This window comes from Herpailurus yagouaroundi, unplaced genomic scaffold (assembly GCF_014898765.1).
Source record: "Herpailurus yagouaroundi ecotype Mexico unplaced genomic scaffold, PumYag 159, whole genome shotgun sequence".
Lineage (NCBI taxonomy): Eukaryota > Metazoa > Chordata > Mammalia > Carnivora > Felidae > Herpailurus > Herpailurus yagouaroundi.
Window position 1 is genome coordinate 22,089,622 of NW_024412400.1, and position 14,618 is coordinate 22,104,239.

Here is a 14,618-nt window from a genome sequence, read left to right on the forward strand (position 1 = left end):
AAGAACCAAAGATCCTGCCCTCCTGGTGATGACGGATGGGGCAGACAGGCAACACAAATTAACGAAGTATATAGTATATTAGAAAGTGACAGTGCTATGGAAGGAAAGATGAAGAGATGGGAGAGGGGGTGGGGGAAAGGACAGGATAGAATCTGCAATTTTAAGTAGCCTTTTTGAGAAAGGAGCAATAAAGCAAAGACTTGAAGGAGCAGAGGGAGGCGACCATTAGATGTCTGGTGGAAGAATATCCCAGACAGAGGAAATAAAGCAAAGTCAAGAGTGGCTGGCTTGATCAACAAAAAGCAAAGACCAGCATGGCTAGAGCACAGTGAGCAAAGGAAAGAGCTGAGCTGGAAGTAGGAGGAATCCTGCAAAGCCTCAGAGGCAGTAAGAAGGACTTCAGCTTGGTTACTTGAGCTGTCGTGTCTCCCTCTCCAACAGGATCCTCTGGGCTTGAAACAGGGACAGGGACAGAACCCAAGGACATGAGGCAAGATGTCTCCAAACTCATTTGTTTCTTTCATTTTTTCCTTTCCTCATTTGTGTAAAGCCTTCCCACTTTCTCTTTTCCTTTAGCATCACTCATAGAGGCATCCATTTTTCTGTCACTAGCTTATGTGAGCAAATAATCCAATTTCCTTTCGCTTTTAACTTCCAATCCAGGATCAACTATGCATTATTCCATTACACAGGGAAGCACAATAACTACTCATGCATTCCAGAATTTATAAATCTCTTTGCTTATCTAGATAGAAAGGAACTCTACTCTAATACCTTAACCAAGGCCCAGCAACAGAACAAAGGATTCTTCTGAAACTACCATAAAGATGCCAAGTTGTCTAGGTAAGAGTTTCATCACTTAGCCTTTCTGGCAGTGACAACCTGCCCACAAGAACATGCCCCTCGCGAAGGACCTCCTGCACCCATCCCTGGAAGAGGAGGACAGGAAACACAAGAAGAAGCGCCTGGTACAGAGCCCCAACTCCTACTTCATGGACGTGAAGTGCCCGGGGTGCTAAAAATCACCACCGTGTTCAGCCACGCACAGACGGTGGTGCTTCTGTGCCAGCTGACAGGAGGAAAAGCAAGGCTCACGCAAGGATGCTCCTTCAGACGGAAGCAGCACTAAGTGCACCCTGAGTCAACGTGAGTGGGGAACTATCCCAATAAACGGATTTTGCATACGTTCAAAAAAAAAAAAAAAGGGTTTCATCACTTACTAAGGCCCAAGATTAACTTTAGGCTAGAGATCAGGTGGGTAATAACAAGTTCAAAACCCCAAGGAATTATGTAATCTGGGATTCTGTCCTCATTCACTTTAGCTTTTGACAAACGATGGATTTTGCATCTGGGCACATTAGCAACAACAGCCTACGTCTCCTTCTTTGGCAGGTTGTCTATGGAAAGGCAGGAAAACTAGTAGGAACTCTGCATGGACCAGAGTAAGACTAACCACTGCCAGCAGTGGTAACTCCAGATTCTCAGAGAGACAGTGACCCAGTGAGACATGAATTTCCTTCATTATGAGGAAGCCTGAGAAGCCAACTTGCTCTGAACTGATCCAAAAGTATTTCTAGCCTATATACTTCACCTCTACAAGAGGCATCAGCCTTGACAAAACACTGCTCCGCAGTTCAAAGGTATGAGTCTACAGGTAAATCTCTCCATACTGTGCTTGGGGCTGAAATCCATGGGATCACGCCGTAGCTAAGGCAGTGTTGGGAATGGATTATCTCAGAAGACAATGCTAACGGGGAATGTTTGCTCTGTATTTGGACGGTGGGTGGGAAGAATGCAGAGGGAAAAGAATAGAATGTGAACCTTTCCTACTGACTCATGCACTGGCTACGTATTCATTCTTCAAACACTGAGCACTACTACATATCAATCATAGGACCAGATACAGAAGACACACAAGAAATTTCTCCAGAAATAGAAACCTACCCCAGTGGTTCTCAATGTTAGAGGCACACTGGAATTACTGGAGAGCTCTACTAAGCCTAATACCATACCTGGCTCTAGATCAATTAAATCAGGATATCTGGGTATAGATCCCAGACATCAGTATTTTTTTAAGCTAGTGATTCCAATATGTAGACAAACTTGGGCATCTCTGATCTAAAAGGAAGAGTTACTAGTAATGGATCCATTAAAAACACACACACTGGGGTGCCTGGATGGCTCAGTCGGTTAAGCGTCCAACTTTGGTTCAGTTCATGATCTCATGGTTCGTGAGTTCGAGCCCCACACTGGGCTCTGTGCTGACAGCTCAGAGCCTGGAGCCTGCTTCGGATTCTGTGTTTCCCTTTCGCTCTGACCCTCCTCTGCTCACACTCAGTCTCTCTCTCTCTCTCTCTCTCTCTCTCTCTCTCTCTCAAAAATAAATAAACGTTAAAAAAAAATAAAACACGCATGCATACTAATAGGCCATGTCAGGAAGATCTACGCAGACAAGGGGCTTTTCAAGTGGGAGGAGAGGGGAACAAGAGTTCATTTTAGAAGGGAAACAGCAGATGTGCGCTTTGGAACATACTTCTTACCCATCGCTTCATGTGTACCTAAATATGTAGGTGCCTGCTTTCTCCATAACATTTCTATGTAATTAGAGACCAGTGGTACTCTCCTGAGGCTGGGTGACAGAGGAGAAAAAAGGGTGGTTAACATCTTTGTGTCAGAATTTTCTAGGATTTTTATGAAGGGATAAAAGAATATGTATAGTTTAAAATTCTAAAATTATCACTATAAACAAATACATTATAAAATTACTCCTTTTGGGGGGGGCTATCATTTATAGATCTCTGCCTGAACCTTGCCTTTTTTAGTCACGATATTTATCTTAAAAATTCAGCCTAGGGGCACCTGGGTGGCTCAGTCGGTTAAGCATCCAACTTCGGCTCAGGTCATGATCTCACCGTCCGTGAGTTCGAGCCCCACACTGGGCTCTGTGCTGACAGCTCAGAGCCTGGAGCCTGCTTCAGGTTCTGTGTCTCCCTCTCTCTCTGCTCCTCCCCCACTCATGCTCTCTCTCTTTCAAAAATAAATAAACATTAAAAAAGAACTTTTTTAATAAAAATAAATAAATAAATATTCAGTCTAAATTAAAAAACAAAGGTTGAGAATCATCAGCCTAGAATAGATAAGACTTTGGGACTGAATCAAATAGGTGATGCATACCTATTCCTCCTGAAGCTCTGCTCAGGAAATACATTCTCAGATACTTTCCCAGATAGCTGTATGGAAAGAGACGAGATCTTCTTGCAGCAAAATCTAAGAACTAGAACATTCTTTCAGGCCTTCCTGAACAGCCTTCCTCAGACTCTGAAGAAGCAAAGAGGCCAGGGATAGAAAAAAGGGGCCAGGTTACAGGAAAGACAGGAGTTTGAGGCTATCCACCGTCGTAAAAAAAGACTGGCAGGAAACTAAGAGTTCTTTCTGAGCACTCCTGCAAGGGCTCTTTCCCTTTCTCCACTACCCCTCAACACCCTGCTCTCAACCCAATCATAGCAGCAACAGAAGGAATGGAGGCAAACTCAAGGTCAGCAAAATGTTTCAGCTTAGGTTGCAGTTGGTAGAAAGACCACAAGTGACAGTATACAGCATCAATGCCACGGTCAAGAGGAAAGGACTTGCAATTAAAGAAATACAATTTCAAATCTTAACTCCAACACTTACTATGTGAACCTAGGGTGAATCACTTAACCTCTCCAAGCTTCCTAATCTATAAAGTGGGTTTTAAAGTACCTATCTCACAAGACTGTTGGAGGTATTAAGCAATTAATGTGGGTAGATGCTGAATAAATGGAAATTGTAACAAAGATTACAGTGGCACTGATAATGATAATATGCTAGGAGTATTCTGTTAGGTGAAAGGTGAGCAAGGAACAAGGGCTCTATAAATCATGAGGAACTATGACAGTTAATACTTTTTTTAATTTTTTTAAAATGTTTTATTTATTATTGAGAGAGAGAGAGAATGAGCAGGGGAGGGGCAGAGAGAGAGGGAGACAGAATCTGAAGCAGGTTCCAGGCTCTGAGCTGTCAGCACAGCCCAACGCGGGGCTCAAATTCGTGAACTGAGAGATCATGACCTGAGCCCAAGTTGGGCGCTTACCCGACTGAGCCACCCAGGCGCCCCGACAGTTAATACTTTAAAGCAAGGACTTGAAGAGGATGCAACCAATGGAAGTAGTTTGAGGACACTGGCCTCAATCACTATGAAAGAGGTTACAGATCTTACTGAATAAAAGACTGAGCAGCTTATAAGTTATGTAAAAAATTATTTTCCTCAAAGAATAAATCAACTCCATGTCCACTATAGGCGAGAACAGTGGGAAGTCACTCAACGGCTCACTGGTGATCTCGGTGGACATTTTCACAAAAAGCAGAGGTGAAGAGAAAATGATGGCCGGGTTACATATACACAATCACCCAGTAAGTATATAATATATCAAAATCCATGGGATATGGTCAAGGCAACATTTCAAGGAAAACATATACCCTTAAATGCATATACGGGAAAAACATGAAGATTGAAAATAAGTAAACTATTCATTCAACTCAATGATCTAGAAAAAGAGTAACAAAATAAACTCAAGAAAAATTGACAAAAGGAACTTACATAAAAAATTTTTCAGGAAATCAATAACAAAGAAAATCATATACCTAACCAATATAATAAATGGTTGATTTTTTAAAAGACATTAAAAGAAACAAACTCTTGACAATTCTAATGAAGGCAAGAAAAAAAGAACAATGAGAAAGGAAATACAACTACAGATTTATTTTACAACTATAGATAAGTACTCTGTAGAACTTTATACCACTAAACGTGAAAAACTAGATGAATCAAGTGACTTTCTAGGAAAATATAAATTATCAAACCTGATTTAATAAGTAGTAAAGTTTTCTAACAACCCTAGAAGAAAACGAAAAGGTAGTCAAAGAGCTAAAAAAAAAATGCTCCAGGATCAGACGGTTTTATAGTAAGTTCCAGTTAATTCTCAAGAACTATCCAAAATAAATATAATGTGAACCACACATAAAACTTTTAATTTTCTAGTAGCCACATTTTAAAAAGTAAAAAAAAAAAAAAAAGTAAAATTAATTTAAATAAACGTATTTAATATAGTATGTCCAAAATATTACCGTTTCAACATGTAATCAGTATAAAAACACTATTAATATGACATAAATATATGATAGCACATTTCCATTCAGACCAGCCACATTTCAAGTGCTCAACTGTCATTTGTGGCTGGTGGCTACCATACTGGACTCAGGAGAGATTAGTCCTTTGCATTGTAAACTGTTTCAGAGTGTTAGAAAAAGACGCACACTCACATGTCACTCTACGAATCCAGTATAACCCTGCCACAAAAACAGAATACAGACAGCAAAACACACGGAAAAAATCACTAGCCCAACCTCACAAAAAAACTGTAAAGAAAATGGAAATAAAATATTTGTAAATTAAATCCAACAGTACAATTAAAATCATGCATTTTGACCGACACCTAAGAACTAAGCAAGTTTATCACAAGAATGCAAAGATAATCAATCACTGCAAACAAATTACATTAACAAATTAAGAAAAAAATAATTACAATTGATGCCAAGGAAGCTTTTCATAAAATTCTGTATCAATTTCTGATTAAAAAAAAATTGCCAACTTGCCATAGAAGAAAATTCTTTTAACTCAAAAACATTATATTAAATAAAGAGATACATTATTCCTATTAAAGTTACCATAACAAGGAAGCCCTCAACACATCCACTGTTCAACACTGTCCTGGAAGTAGATAAAGACTGTAAAAATTGGTAGGCAATTCTTAGAGATTATCAAAACTTATACAGAAATCAGTAAATTGACTAAAGAATAAGATCAACATATAAAAGTCAGAATCTTTTCTCTATGTCAGCAAGAACCACTTAGAAAATGTAATAGGGGAAAAAAAAGATCCTAATAGCAAAAACCATCAAATACTTAGGAACAAATCTTCAAGGAGATGAGTAAGATCTGTATACAGAAAACTATAACTTTCTACTAAAGACTGGACAAATTTCTGTATTGAAATGAAGAAATATGCATTGTTCATGACAGGATGTAAACGTATTAATTTTACAATTTACAATATGGTAAATCTGTATTGTAAAGACTGCAATTCTCCTCAAACGTGTAAGTTCCATAAACCAGATCAGTTGAAAGAATATACACTTATGACATATATAACAAAGTATTAATATTCAGAATTTATAAAGATCATCTATAAAACGAGAAGTAAAAAGCACAGTCTAACAGGGAAAAATTTGCAAATCCAGATGATTCCAAGAAAAACGGATGCTAATGTTAAATAAACCTATACAAAATGGTCAAAATAACTAGTAATGTAGAAATGAAAAAGTAAAAGCCCTGTGAGGTATTTCCTCATACTAATTAAGTTGGCAAAAATACAGAAAAAGTTGACATTGATATCTAAGGTTGACCAAGATGTGAGGAAACACACACCCTCATATAACATGTGTGGCAGGAAACATTGATACAGACTTTCAGAAACCAAACTGGACTGTTTGTGCCCTTTGGCCCAAGGACACTACTTGGAAGCTTTCCTACAGAAATACTCACATGTGCTCAATGATATCTGTACACCATTTATTAGAGCAAAAGAAAAAATATATGTCAGGTAAAATCTGATCATTAATATAAGAATTTATAAAATTATGTAGATTGGTGCCACAGACTATTATGCCACGTTTATCAATACAACTAACCGCGTAGACTTGGGACCCCTCCAGGTCCCAGTAAAAGGCAGAAAAAGCAAACTACAGAACAATACTAAGCATAATCCAATATATCTTTTAATAAAATAAGAGAATATGCAATTTAAGCATGTAATATGTATTTGGATATACAGAGAAACTAGATGGATACATACTTATGGAGGGGGGCAGAAGTGGGAAAGGGAGAGGGACATTCATATTGTACTTTATCATTTTCTATTTTAATTTCTTTGTTTTGAGAGAGAGAGAGACAGAAAGCAAATGGGGCAGACAGACAGACAGACAGACAGCAAATGGGGGATGAGAGAGAGAATCCCAAGCTGGCTTTGAGCTGTCAGTGCAGGGCCCAACATCGGGCACTATCTCATAAACCCTGAGATCATGACCTGAGCTGAAATCAAGAGTCAGATGCTTAACCAACTGAGCCACCCAGATGTCCCCAAACTGTACTTTATATTTTTCTCTACGGTATTCATATTCATGGGTTGCTTGCTAATTTTCTTTAACATGAATTCATCTGAGGGGAAAATAGAATTCCAGAAAAATATCCAAGGACTGTAACAGAGGCTCAGTATAAATCAGTCGTGGGGGAGGAAGTGCAGAAACCACATCCTTATCACAAACCACATTTAAGAATTCAAGGATCCAAAACTTTTCCCCCGTGGGGTTGCTTATAAAATCTCCCTCCCTTTCCTGAGGTTCAAGCCAACAAATAACAAGCCTGCAACTCTTGAAAAAGACAATATAGATTTTTAGAGATAGAAATTCTGACTTCATTATTACAACAGACTTAGAAGAATCAGCCCATAAAGAAAAGTTTATTCCACTCCTTGTCTTAACATGACAGAGAAGAATGGCCGTGTTCATGGGGGTCTGATAATGGGTAAAGATCTCAGGGCAGAGAGATTTGGAATAATAAAGTCTTACATTCCCTCTGCTAAAAAAAAAAAAAAAAAAAGTTACATCCCAAGTATTAACTTCACTTCCTTAAGCTACCTGTGATAGAAGTACTTAATGAATTCCACCAACAATAAACACTTAAACATGTAACTGAATAAAGGACTTTTCTTTCAAAATGGACTCACTCTGCTTCCCCCACTGAGTCTTGGATCTCAGTAGCTTTCACAAAGTAGACTTTTATTTCTTTTGTTCAGAACAACTGAGACTGTTTCCAAATAAATAGAAAATTCCCTGAAAACTAATCGGAAGATAAAAGGACAGAGAGAGCAAAGGAGGGAGAAAACATAAGCAAAACACTGAGATGTATAAAAGTTTTGTGAGCCCCACAAGCACTGGAGCTGAGCTGGCCGGTGTGCAGCAGGCAGCCACAAGTGGGTATCCAGTCTCCAAAAGGGAGTAGGTCCAAGTTGAGATGCATTCTAAGAGTAAAATAAACACTAGATCTCAAAGACGTACTGTCAAAAACAAAAAATGTTAAAATATCTCACGAAGAATTATTTTACATTGATTACATGTTATAATGAGATACATTCTAAGAGTAAAATAAACACTAGATCTCAAAGACTTAGTGTCAAAAACAAAAGAAGAATGTTAAAATATCTCATGAAGAATTATTTTATATTAGGGGCGCCTGGGTGGCTCAGTTGGTTGGGCCTCTAACTTTGGCTCAGGTCATGATCCCACTGCTCATGGATTTGAGCCCTGCATCGGGCTCTGTGCTAACAGCTCAGAGCCTGGAGCCTGCTTCAGATTCTGTGTCTCCCTCTCTCTCTGCCTCTCCCCCACTCACACTCTGTCTCTGTGTCTGAAAAATGAATAAATGTTAAAAAAAAATTATTATATATTATTACATGTTACAATGATATTGTAGAATATTTAATATACTAAAATTAATAAAACTTAATATTTTGTTTTTCTCTCTTTTTTTTTAATTTGGCATAGTGGGTGCCAAGTCCGGGACTTGGAACACCAGACGGGATCTTATTTGAAAACAGATATGATTTTTTGTAGATATGAACAGTTAAGGATGTTGAGATGAAATTATCCCGAACATCAACTGGGCCCTAAAACCAATAACTGGTGCTTTTATAAAAGAAAGGAGAGATTTGGACATTGAGCCATAGACACGGAGACACACAGGCCATGTGAAGACAGAGGCAGAGACTGGAGTGATACATCTATACACCAAGGAATGCTGAAGATGGCCAGGAGGCAAGAAAGGATTCTTTCCAGAGCCTCTGGAGGGAGCATGGCTCTGCTGACTCCTTGACTTCAGACCTCTGGCCTCCAAAACTGTAAATAAGGAGTTTCTGTTACTTAACCCCCCTTATTGGTGATAATTTGTTATGGCAGTCCTAGGAAACCAATACATATGGCCACTGGAAAATTACATATGTTAAGTCACAGGCGTGGCTCATACTACATTTCCACTGGCTATTGCCGCACTAGAGTTTAAAAGGGATCTACCCCCCAAAACCCGTCTTTGCTACAGACCCTAAGAGCTTACGCCTAGGACAGTCCTAACATTTCCTAAGTGGTTCTAAGTGGTTTGAGTTATACCTCTCTGAGATACCTGGAAATCCCTTGAGCACTTGTTTCAGGATTTATTCTTTTTTCTTTTTTTAGTAGGATATACAAAGCACTTCTTACATGTTGACACGCACTTGGGCACTTGGAAACCTAAGTGCAAAAAAATTGTAGTATATGTGGGACTTCTTGCCCAATTTACTGAAGAGGACATACTAAAGAAAACATTCATTGCCTTTATCCTTGACTGCCAGCAAAGCACTTTCTGCCACATGTTCCAAGCTGTTGCTACCATGCCCTCTGCCTTGGCCTTTAATTCTCCTTCCAGATGTGCAGACCCAGCCACTGTTCTTCCAGATAAGAGGTTTTCCTTCAAAATACCTTTCCCACATCTCTCCTTAATTAGGCAAGACAGCTGCTATCTACGGGAACTCCCAAGGGGACTGGCCTTGCAGCTTTAACAAAGTACCATCTGAAGGACAACCTTTTAGGGAGTATGCTGCAAAGCCAATTACTGCTGCAGCTAGCAACCCAGGCACAAGGAGGAGAGAGCTCCCCAGATGACTTCATCTCCCTCAAGAGCACATCTCTGCAGACTTGGCAGAACCAAGCAAGAAGGAAAAAGCCACTGGATTGCTTCAACAGGCCCAGGATGTAAATGGTCTTGCCCCAGTAGAATCCAAGGTCAGATGGCAAGAGAAGGCAACAGCCTTCATTATAGTATGCAGAAGCCAGGATGGAGGATGAGAAGGAAGCTACACTGGAGAAACACAGGATCATGACTCAGATGACAGCTAGACAAGGGAGCAGGGTGCTCACAGTTCATTCAGTGTCGATGAGTGAGACAGGCGTGGAGATATTTGGGTGACATCCAGAGGAACAAGAGAAAGACAGCCAAGATGACTAGGATTCAGTCATGCTTACAATACTGGGAAGTCCTATTTGCTAGAAAACTTAAATCAGTGACAGGGATGTCTCATAGCAAGAACACACTGAAGGGAAACTGATGGAGTAAACCTGTGCCTCCAACATGTATTAAGCACCTAAAATGAGAAAAAGCACTTGTATACTTGTTCTTATCTCATCCTGTAGGAGGAAGGTATTAATTATCCCCGCTATTCAAACATTTTTTTTTTTTCAACGTTTATTTATTTTTGGGACAGAGAGAGACAGAGCATGAACGGGGGAGGGGCAGAGAGAGAGGGAGACACAGAATCGGAAACAGGCTCCAGGCTCTGAGCCATCAGCCCAAAGCCCAACGCGGGGCTCAAACTCCCGGACCGCGAGATCGTGACCTGGCTGAAGTAGGACGCTTAACCGACTGCGCCACCCAGGCGCCCCCCTTTTTTTTTTTTTCAAAATGAACATTTTAAAAAAATAGCTTCATTTAACTTAATCAAAATTAAAAACTTCTGTGCATCAAAGAACACAATCAATCGAGTGAAAAGGCAACCTACAGAATGAAAAAAAAATATTTGCCCATCAAATACCTGATAAAGGGTAATATCTAGAAGCTATAAAGAACTCCTACAACTCAACAACCAAAGAAGAAACAACCCAAAAGGGGATAAGACTTGAACAGACATTTCTCCAAAGACAAATGGTCAATAAGCCTATGAAAAGACACTCAACATCTCTAATCACTAGGGAAATACAAATCAAAACCATAATGAGATACCTACCCCCTCATACTCATTAGGATGGCTACTGACCAGAACCAGTGTTGGTGAGAATGCAGAGAAACAGGAACCCTTGTGCATTATTGGTGGAAAGGGAAATCAGTGCAGCCACTATGAAAAACAGTATGACAGTTCCCCAAAATATTAAAAATAGAATTACCATATGATCTAGCAATTTTAAAGAATTGAAAGCAGGAACTTAAAGAAATATTTGTACACCCAAGTTCACAAAAACATTCTTTATAGATGGTAAATTTTATGCAAGATTTATTTTACCACAACTTAATTAAGTTCAACATAAATTTACCACATGGCCCAACAAACCTATTCCAAAGTATCTGCCCAAGAGAAATGAAAACATGTATCCACACAAAGATTTGCACACAGATGTCCACAGCAACATTATTCATATTAATTAGCCAAAAGGCAGAATGAATCCAAATATCCATCACTGGTGAATACATAAACAAAATATGGCATATCCACACAGTGGAATATTATTTGGCATTAAAAAAAGACTGAGATGCTGATATATATATATATATATGCTACATGAATGAACCTCAAAAACATTATGCTAAGAAGCCAGACACATACTATATAATCCTATTTATATGAATGTCCAGAAAAGGCAAATTTATAGATCTAGAAAGTTGATTAGTCTGGGGGCACCAGTGTGGCTCTGTAGGTTGAGTCCAACTCTAGATTTCAGCTCAGGTCATGATCTCAGGGTCGTAAGATCGAGCCCCATGTTGGGCTCTGCACTGAGCAGGAAGCCTGTTTAAGATTCTCTCCCTCCCTCTGCCCCTCTCTTGCTCCTGCGCCCTCTCTCGGAAGGAAGGAAGGAAGGAAGGAAGGAAGGAAGGAAGGAAGGAAGGAAGAAAGAAAGAAAGGATATAAATAGATATAGTCTGAGGCTGGAGTGCAAATGGGGTTGTCTGCAAATAGACACAAGGATCTTTCTGGGGAGATGGAAATCTAAAACTCAATTTCCTAAAAGTCATTGAATTGTACACTTAAAACCAGAGACTTTAGGGCATCCAATTATATCCCACTGAAGTTGTTTTCAAAAAGGCAAGAACTGCTAATAACTAATTATCACTTCAAATACAGGTCTTCTGGAAAGTTTCACCAAACTGTGTCCCAAAACTGAAGCACGTTTTCTCCTCACAAATTAAAGAAGCTTAATAAGCTACATTTGGGAAAAAAACAAAAGACAAACCAGAAAATGGGGGTCTCCATCTCTGTCCTTCTCCGATCTAAAAAAGCAAAAGAAGTTAGTTGTCTAGGTGGCCACACCTCTACTGTCAGAATCTGTCAGCAAAAGAAAAACAGCAAAGGATGGGAATACGTCTTTAAGTAGGTTGTCCTGTTTTTAAAATGAATGGAGACTTTGAAACAATTAAAACTTGTTAATAATAAAGCCACACTGCTGGTGCTTCTTTTGGGCTACCCTCATACAACACTCTTGACTTGCTGACATCCAACTTTCTGGCACGTTCACAGCTTCATTGGAGCCTAACAGGAATCCAAATGGATTTCTGTACAGTGAATCGAGTTCCCCTCCTTGAACTGTGGTATAAACAACACGGTGCAGTCTTGGGGGGGGGGAGACTGTCACGTTCTGGATCTGGAGACAAGGAAAGGTAGTGAAAGCCAGGATGGAGGAGGACAGGTGAGAGGGCTAATATTTTCATGTGCCTCCATCGTGAGCTGCCTGGATTCTCCTCTCAACGGTGTGCATGTGTGACTGTGAAAAAAAATCTCTTAATCCTGTTTTAAAAAACAACACCTGGAGTCTCTGTAAGGAGTAGTGATCCCAATAAGTTTGGAGGTGAACTGCTTTGGGAGCAATGTGGATAATGCTCTCGTGATTTCAAGCAGTGCTTCCCAAACTGTAATCTGCTCAGGAATCACCTAGGAAATCTCATTAAAATGCAGATTCATTCAGTAAACCTAGGGTGGGGACCTAAAATGCTGCATTCCTAAAAAGTTCCCAAGTGAGGACCACCCTTAGAGTATCAAAGACTTGAAAGGACAAAGTGGTCTGATGCATGTATTAATACCTTCCTCTTTTCCCGGGATTAACTTCAGCTTCTCATACACAATTAAACTGTAAATAGCTAGGTAATCCTTTCGGGGACACAGACTCTTTCTCTCTCCACTGTGAAAGTCTTTCCAGCTCACACAGATGTACATGGAAGGCCAGCAGGCACCATAAAGCTATGACTTAAAACTGGGATTTAAAAAATCTGGGTGCTTTCTTTGTTTAAGGTTTTAAGTAATCTCTACACCCAATGTGGGGCTCAAACTCACAACCCCAAGGTCAAGAGTCACATGCTCCACCAACTGAGTCAGCCAGGTGCCCCCCAAATCTGGGTACTTTTGGCACAAGTGAAAAGAAGGTGGTAGTGGGGGGGGAGACTTCCCTCAGAAGACAAATTTGCCTGAAATTCAAAGTAAAAACAGACGTAGAAGGGGAGAAAAGATAGCCAGTGTGGCAATCCAGGGAGAAATATCTCTGAAGACCTTAATGAAGAGTGCCATTTGGGTCTGGAAAGTCACAAGGACACAAAGCAAATACTGAAGAGTAGTCAAGGATACACAAGGAGAATGGAAAATATGTCATGAGGAAATGACCTAGGTATAAACACCCTAGTCAGAAGCTCCTCTTCCAAGCTCTCAAGATTACTCCAACATCAACAGAAAACCTTCGTGACCTTGCCATCTGGAAGAAGTCCTATGCCTGGGCTGGAGCTCAATCAGGAACTGCCTGCCCTCTTTATGCTAAATAATCAGGTCTGCCGGAATCAAAGGCTCACACCCTCAGGCATTATCTCAAAAGGTACTAAATGACTCCAGTGCTACCAAATTGCCTAGGGATGGGCCAGACTCTTCATCACATCTGAGGCATGTCTCCAGGACCAACCCAAACACACATCACCCATGGAAGGGCCTCAAGAGGTCCTGAATGACACCAAGGCCAAGAAACTGGTGCCCCAGAACCCTAAATCCCAAACAATCACTGAGACTTTTTTTTTTTAATGTTTGTTTGTTTATTAAGAGAGAGAGAGAGAGAGAGAGAGAGAGAGAGAGAGAGAGAGAGAAAGCAGGAGAGGGGCAGAGGGGAGGCGGGGTGGGTGGGGAAGAATCCCAAGCAGGCTCCACGCTGTTGGTGCAGAACCAGACGTGGAACTTGATCTCACAACCATGAGATCATGACCCAAGCCATGATTAAGAGTCAGACACTGGGGCACCTGGGTGGCTCAGTCGGTTGGGGGGCCAACTTCGACTCAGGTCATGATCTTACGGCTGGTGAGTTCGAGCCTCATGTCAGGCTCTGAGCTATCAGCTCAGAGCCTGGAGCCTGTTTCAGATTCTGTGTCTCCCTCTCTCTCTACCCCTGCCCTGCTCACACTCTGTTTCTCTGTCTCAAAGGCAAATAAACGTTAAAAAAATTTTTTTTAAAAAGTCAGACACTTAACCGACTGAGCCACCCAGGCACCTCTGGAACCTCTTTTAATATACACAGGACCAATCTCAGACTTTATTGGTGACCTTGCCAAAGCGACAACTCAGTCTTCCACACAGTGGAAAGACTTGTCAAACTGTTTGGCTGACACTGAGCAGGCCAGACAACCAGCTGACAGATAGAATTTGTCATTCTTCAGCCTG

At 40.4% G+C, this 14,618-nt stretch overlaps 1 protein-coding gene and 1 pseudogene across 1 annotated transcript in view; one reads left to right on the plus strand and one right to left on the minus strand.

Annotated features, from left to right (window-relative positions):
- Positions 1 to 14,618, minus strand: part of KAT2B (lysine acetyltransferase 2B) — a 106,068-nt gene that overhangs the window by 75,033 nt on the left and 16,417 nt on the right. The gene's annotated exons all lie outside the window — the stretch shown is intronic.
- Positions 352 to 1,204, plus strand: LOC121033613 (40S ribosomal protein S27-like; annotated as a pseudogene).